The sequence below is a fragment of the Nyctibius grandis genome, chromosome 5 (assembly GCF_013368605.1).
Source record: "Nyctibius grandis isolate bNycGra1 chromosome 5, bNycGra1.pri, whole genome shotgun sequence".
Classification (NCBI taxonomy): Eukaryota; Metazoa; Chordata; class Aves; order Nyctibiiformes; family Nyctibiidae; genus Nyctibius; species Nyctibius grandis.
This window is the reverse complement of record NC_090662.1, coordinates 63,333,271-63,340,153: the sequence shown is the minus strand read 5'-3', so window position 1 is coordinate 63,340,153 and position 6,883 is coordinate 63,333,271. Positions and strand designations below refer to the sequence as shown.

General features: G+C 42.9%; 1 non-coding gene across 1 annotated transcript; it reads right to left on the bottom strand.

Moving 5' to 3' along the window:
- Nucleotides 1–2,849: 2,849 nt before the first annotated feature.
- LOC137664471 (U1 spliceosomal RNA) lies at nt 2,850–3,013 on the bottom strand. The gene has a single exon (XR_011048320.1). It is a non-coding gene; the product is annotated as a U1 spliceosomal RNA (small nuclear RNA).
- Nucleotides 3,014–6,883: the final 3,870 nt, after the last annotated feature.

Sequence of the window (6,883 nt, the reverse complement as noted above, 5' to 3'; positions counted from 1 at the left end):
TGGGAAACCATTCTGAGACCCTTGCTGTAGGGTTATTATCACAGAATCATAGAATGGTTTGGGTTAGAAGGGACCTTGCACTTGGCCTTGTTGAACTTCATGCAGTTCACACAGGCCCAGCTCTCAAGCCTGTCAAGGTCCCTCTGGATGGCATCCCTTCCCTCCAGTGTGTCGACCACACCGCACAGCTTGGTGTCATCAGCAAACTTGCTGAGGGTGCACTCAATCCCATTATCCATGGCGCTGACAAAGATGTTAAACAGGACCGGTCCCAATACTGACCCCTGAGGAACGCCACTCACCACTGGTCTCCACTTGGACATCAAGCCATTGACCGCAACTCTGAGTGTGACCATCCAGCCAATTCCTTATCCACTTACTGGTCTATCTGTCAAGTCCATGTCTCTCCAATTTAGAGACAAGGATGTCATGCAGGACAGTGTCAAATGTTTTGCACAAATCCAGGTAGATGACATCAGTTGCTCTTCTCTTATCCATCAATGCCATAACCCCATCAGCATCCACCCCATAGAAGGCCACCAAATTCGTCAGGCATGATTTGCCCCTAGTGAAGCCATGTTGGCTGTAACAAATCATGTCCTTATTTTCCATGTGCCTTAGCATAGTTTCCAGGAGGATCTGCTCCATGATCTTGCCAGGCACAGAGGTGAAACTGACTGGCTTGTAGTTCCCCATGTCTTTCTTTTTTCCATTTTTAAAAATGGGGGTTACATTTCCCCTTTTCCAGTCAGTGGGGACTTCAGGACTTCACCAGACTTCCACGACTTCTCAAAAATGATGGATAGCAGCTTATCAACCTCATCCACCAGTTCCCTCAGGACCTGTGACACACCTCATCAGGTCCCATAGACTTATGCACCTTCAGGTTCCTCAGGTGGTCTTGAACCTGATCTTCTCCTACAGTCGGCAGTTCTTCATTCTCCCAGTCCCTGCCTTTGCCTTCTCTTACTAAGGCAGTGTGGCTAGAGCACTCGCTGGTGAAGACTGAGGCAAAAAAATCGTTGAGTACCTCAGCCTTCTCCATATCCTGGGTAACCAGGTATTCCAAGGATTCAAGCCCAGTCACATCAGTACCCAAAGCAATGCTCTACAGCCCTATCAGCATTTATTATTTGCAATACCAGTATGCAGAAACAACTGTCTGGGCAATGCCCTGCCACCCCCTTGCTATGCTTTGTAACTTGGATTTCCTCCTCCCCCACTCCCAACTGTTGCTGACCCACTGGAATGGTTTTTTTTCTTCTTTCGCTTTGCTGTAATTGCTTTCTGCTGAGGCTTTATTGATCTGTTGAGGATCTGTGAGCAGGGGAATTTCTTGACAGCTCTGAGGCCACAGGTCTCTGCATGCTGGCAAGCAAGCATGAGGAAGTCATATGAGTAGAGGTGCTGTGCCAAATCTCAGTTCCTTTTTACTGAACACCATCTCTCCTGTGCTAACGATACCACCACTCTTTACACAGCCTGGCAGAAACATTTAAATGGCCACATGATATTATGGTAGCTCCTGCCTTTACCTGGCCCTAAGACAGAAAAACAAAAAGCAAAGCAACACCCAACCAAAGAACAGGCAGGCTAACTACGCATGTTATCTGCAGTGACACAGATGTTTGATCCTGTGAGTTACTGAACCTAGTTCTTGCAGCCCATGCTGCTGGTTAATCTCCTTTTCCATGCAGTTTTCAAAGTACTGTAGTTCTCTTCCTCAGGAACTGAACTGCTGTTCCACCCACAGCTCACAATTGATGAAGCATTTTCGGTCCGTTCAGGGTTGTGCATCCCCTCTTCAGGCAGCAGAGTCTGCTGGGCACCACACAGCCCTCAGCACAGCCATATTGGTTCTCACCTGCCCTTTCCTCAAAAACTCGAGTGAAAACACTCCACTCGCATGAAAACACTCATCTCTAGTTTGCTTACTATATTTTTTTATTACAGTACATACTAAAAGAAATCCCCCTGTACCTCCAGTCCATTTCACAGAGCATAAACTACCAAAAACCACCACCACCAGCAAAGTCTTTCTACTTCCTTGTCACAGTCTTCACCATGATCCAAAATTGTTTCTGAATTTTCACATGCGATATGACAAAACAGTGGGAACTTGGAGATTAACTGTCCTGGTTTAATCCAAACCAAGCCAGTTTTCCTTTCAGTGATTTTTACTTTCAGCTAAGTCTCTTCTAAGTAACTGCACTTTCTGAAACTAACTGCATGTTTTGCTGATAGTGTCTGCTTCTAGGACTGATAACGCTCAAAGTTTGTAGTCATTACTGAGGCACCAGTAGGGATGTTATGCAGAAAGGCTCTTGCTGTACTTAGTCTTAGAGAAACCAAGGTCACGGCTAAATTCCTCACTGCTTACAAGTGAAGAGCCGAAGGGGGGTCACACCTGTGGGGAGGAACAGACAGGACAGGTGACCCAAAATTGACCAACAAAGGTATTCCATCCCATACACGTCATTCTCCGTATAAAGCGGGGGGATCACAAGGGTCTCGCTCTCTTTCTGCTATGGCCAGTGTCCAAGGAGGACTCTGTCTGTTTTCCTGCTGCCCCCAATCCCAATCCATGCATTCCTGAATCCAGTTCCTGTCCGTCGCTGGGCCCAGCCTGGGCCTTCCTGGAGCCTGCCCTGCAGTGCCGGTGGTGACGTGGCTGACATCGGGGGAGCTCGATCTTGGTTTTGTATATATTTGTATATATTTGATTATTCCATTATTATTATTATACTCTTTTTCATTATTATAGTTTATTAAAACTGTTTAAACTTTTCAACCTGTAAGTCTCTCTCCCTTTTCCCTTTCCCTTCGGGGTGGGGCGGGGGGGAGGGTAACAGGGGAGAGCGCAAACTCAGTCCCCCACTACCACAAATTATGCAGTCAAGTTTCCTGCATTTGGGGAAATCACAGAGGTCAGCACACCCAGAGTGCAGGGGATGAGCCTTGCCCTGGGAAAACCACCTGCCTGATCATGGTGTCTCCCCTGCCAGGTAAGCCGGCCCAGCTTTAAACCATGACATTAACAAATTAAATCAAATTCTCAGAAGAGTTTGAAAGTACAGATTTTCAATCTTGTATTTGGGAAGATCTGAAGTGTCATTTTCCTTTGTCAGAATGGAAGGTTTAATTTCTGATCAAAAGAACTCAGCATCTCCAATTTGAAGACTTTCAGCAAGCGTTTTCTCTCAGTACCTTTGTGTCTCCACAGAGCAGAGGAGAAGCTAGTTTTGAAGTGTTTAAGCTTTCCAGGTATGAAAGCTCTATTTCTGGACCAGCTCTACTGAAAATGCTATGTGCCACTTGCTTTGTGCCAGGAAAGAGCTTTGAAACTACCTCTCAGACACTCAGAATGAAGCCAGCCCAAGTATTGCTCCACAGCTTGGGAAAGATCTGGAAAGTGGACTACCAGCTGATATGCATGTAATAAGCTGGTATTTCTCCAGCATGGTGATTTTTCTAACAGTCCTTTAAAGATTATAAAACATGCATAACAGTTTGCTGAAAATGCTGAGATTTAGGCAAGAAGTAGTCTCATGTACGCACTGATGGGAGGTAAGCATTCAGGTACATATATTGAACAACAAGTTCTACACATACTTCAATTAGTCTAAAAAATATAAAACACATTTAGGTTTGGGGATGAAATGGACACAGGCAATATCATAAAAAATGAGGACAGTAATTTTCTGCCCTTTTTCTCCTTCACAGGTGAGGAAACCATGAAGAAGGTTTCTCATTAAAGGGCAGATGCAGGCCGGGAGATTATCCTTACAGAAATCTATAGGTCTGGCCAGGGACTACTGAATGTTAAGTCAAAGCTACAGCATTGCATCTGAAGCGAAGGCGTATTTCAGACTTGTCAGTGAAGTGCTCTGGTATCCTACCAACACTTTGTTAGCAGGTTGGGGCTAGAAGGGAATGCAGCATGCTTAAACAGCAACCACCGCTTCCCTGACCATCCTGTTCTCTCATGAAGGTAGCATTGCCCTTAACAGGTCACTAGATCCACTCTCCCATGGAGAGAAAGCATCCCTCAGGAAACAACATCTTGGCTGTTTGTTGTTCAGGCATGTGTACAGATAACTTAACTCTCCTGCTCCTACCCTCAGAAAGTCTCCATAAGGCTGACTCCTACTGTTCTGGGCCATCTGGATACATCAATTCTAAAGTACTGTAATAGAAAAGCAGTCCATAATGTACTAGAAGACAACATGCAGTGTTAGCTGGGCACCAGAGACGAGGTAGATTAAGTATTCCCCAACAGTTGTCATGTGCCATTTGTACTGTGTGTGTAGGATGTGTGGATATTTAACAGACACTGCTCTCACTTGAAACAAGACCTCATCGACCAGATGGTGTCAATTCTTTTACAGTTAAGTTTTTAAAACAAATCCACATAAATCCTGATTAACCTGTGTAGCTCTCTGTGAGAAGATATTGGGTCAAATATGTCAGTTGTTACTCCTTAAAGGTCTTCCAGTGCCCCAGCAAAACAACTAGACTCTGCAGGGCTCCAACGGCCTCGGTTCAAGCCCTACCACTGATAAGACAGTCTTTCTAACAACACTAGGAAGAATAACATTGCAGCAGCTATTACTTTTCATTCTTTATTTAAGATTTATGAGATTACACTGATGCAAATGCATTGGTAGGAAAATGGGTCATATGCTGCCTCCCCTACCATTTTTTCACAGCATTTCTGTCACCCTGATTTGCTGCTCTTCTGTCTACAGAAGCAAAGGGTAATCCTGCTGTGCAGCTGCCTCCTTCTCCAGAAATTAATTTGTTGCTTGAAGGAACAAAACAAAATTACTTTTAATTTCATTTTGAAATAAACTGTGCTTTGCAACTCCTTTTGCAGAAACTAGGAAGGAGCTGATTTTCTCCTGGATCATGTTGTTCTTTCTTAGCATTGTGTGCTTTGTAAATTATATTAGCACAGCATGAAGTTGGCATAAGATATGTGATGCAGCCTCAACTGTAAAATCAAAACTGTTTAGCTGGAAGCATAAAGGATATTGCCCCCACCCCCTCTATCCACAATATTCAGGGAACAGGAAAAGCACAGTTTGGCTACTTTCCCTAATTTGTCATTAAAACATACAGATATATTCTACAGCAAATTCCTTTGACTGATGCTAAACGCCTGACTAATTCTGTAGGCTGAGATCAGAAGTGACAAATCTACAAAATTTGTATTAAGTCAGTTTTAATATGACTTATATTGTACTTTCTCACAACAGAATCAACTCACAGATGTTACTCTAAAGAGTTTTGCTCAACCTCTGCAAAGAGTCCTGCCAACTGTATAGACCGGATAGCCAATAAAGAAATCCAAGATAATTGATTCAGGAACTAGCCCCAGTATATTTCCTGTGAAAAGGAACAACTTCAACACTTCCTCAGGGTAGGATCTCTTTAGTATGCCTCACTGGATAAATTTGGCCAAGACACTCAATTCACGGAAGAGATACGTTGTCACAAAACACCTATTTTGCTACTCCCACAAGGCACCTCTGGATTTCAGATAGATTCCTATACCCTGAAGAAAAATATTTCCATTAAAATAGTCAAAATTTTCTTTTGGATCAATTTGATGTTTAATAACTGTTTTTCATGTTCAAGTTTTCAACAGAAAAGGGTTTTGGATATGATGAAATGCCAAGCAAGAAGCATTAAAGGGGCTTGTTAACATTTTTATTGAAGTTCTCTCTGAAATCCTCTACTCCATTTTTATAACCAGCTTTGAAACTCTCATCCTGATTAGTTCACGTGGCAGGGCTTCATCCATGCTGAAGACCATAAAAATGTAGTTATCTTAAAGGGACTTTCCACCTTATCTTGCTCACCCTAGCAATGAGCAAACTCCTCAGAAACAGGATTAAAAACCCACTAGCTGCAGTTACCTGCAGCACTGAAACTCACATTCAGCTGATTTAGCTCTGAGGGAAGTTCACACTACAGAAAACTGCAATTTTCTGAAGACCTTTGATATCATTCTTTCAACACCTTTAATATCAAAGGATAATTTTAAGGCAGGGTAGGGCAGAGGACTCCCAAACCCAAAGGAAACAGAATGAGGATTTGGCTCCATTTCCAGGAACAACCCATAAAGCAGCTCCTGACTCAGCACCTTGGACAGGGGAACAAAGGTGAATGGATGGTCCTCAGAAAACAGACACCTTCCCACGTGCTTCTCCACAAGAGAGAGCAACCCATGCAGCTTTCTTGGCCAGGAAGACTCCAAGAAGTCCTAGAGTTTTGACACTAGCAATAAGGATGTTAAGGAATAAGCATGGAGAGAAAGCAGACAAAATATGAACACAATCTCGAAATTACCTGCATTACTGACAGGTTTAGTAAGACCCTGCAGTAGCTGCAATGTAGAGGCAGTGAGGTGAGGAATACTTTTAACCATTACAGCTGTATACTGTTCACAACATTTCAAGTCCACACAAGGATAAGCAATAAGAAAAAAAAAATTGAAGTAGAAAAAAAATTAAGGCATGTATAGTCATAGAGTTCTGCAACTCATGATAACACAGCATGGTGATAACATGTGAGTTTTTACAAAAAGAAAGGAAAGCAACTAATATCCCCCATCCACTGAGTTTATCATATCTAAGTCATAAAAGGGCTTAAGACTCAATGAATTCTCAGAACAGGTAAAGCATAAACTGAAGTGCTCTAGAATTTCCTAGGTCTCAATCTTTTTTGATAGCGTGCTTCAAGAAAAACAAAGCCCCAGTTGTTTTGTTAGTCTGGCCCTTATATTTATAAACCTCAGCTTATTCACTAGAGAGGAACAATTAACCTTCCAACACAAGTACCAATTCATATACTTAAGAAATGGCATAGAATGAGTGAT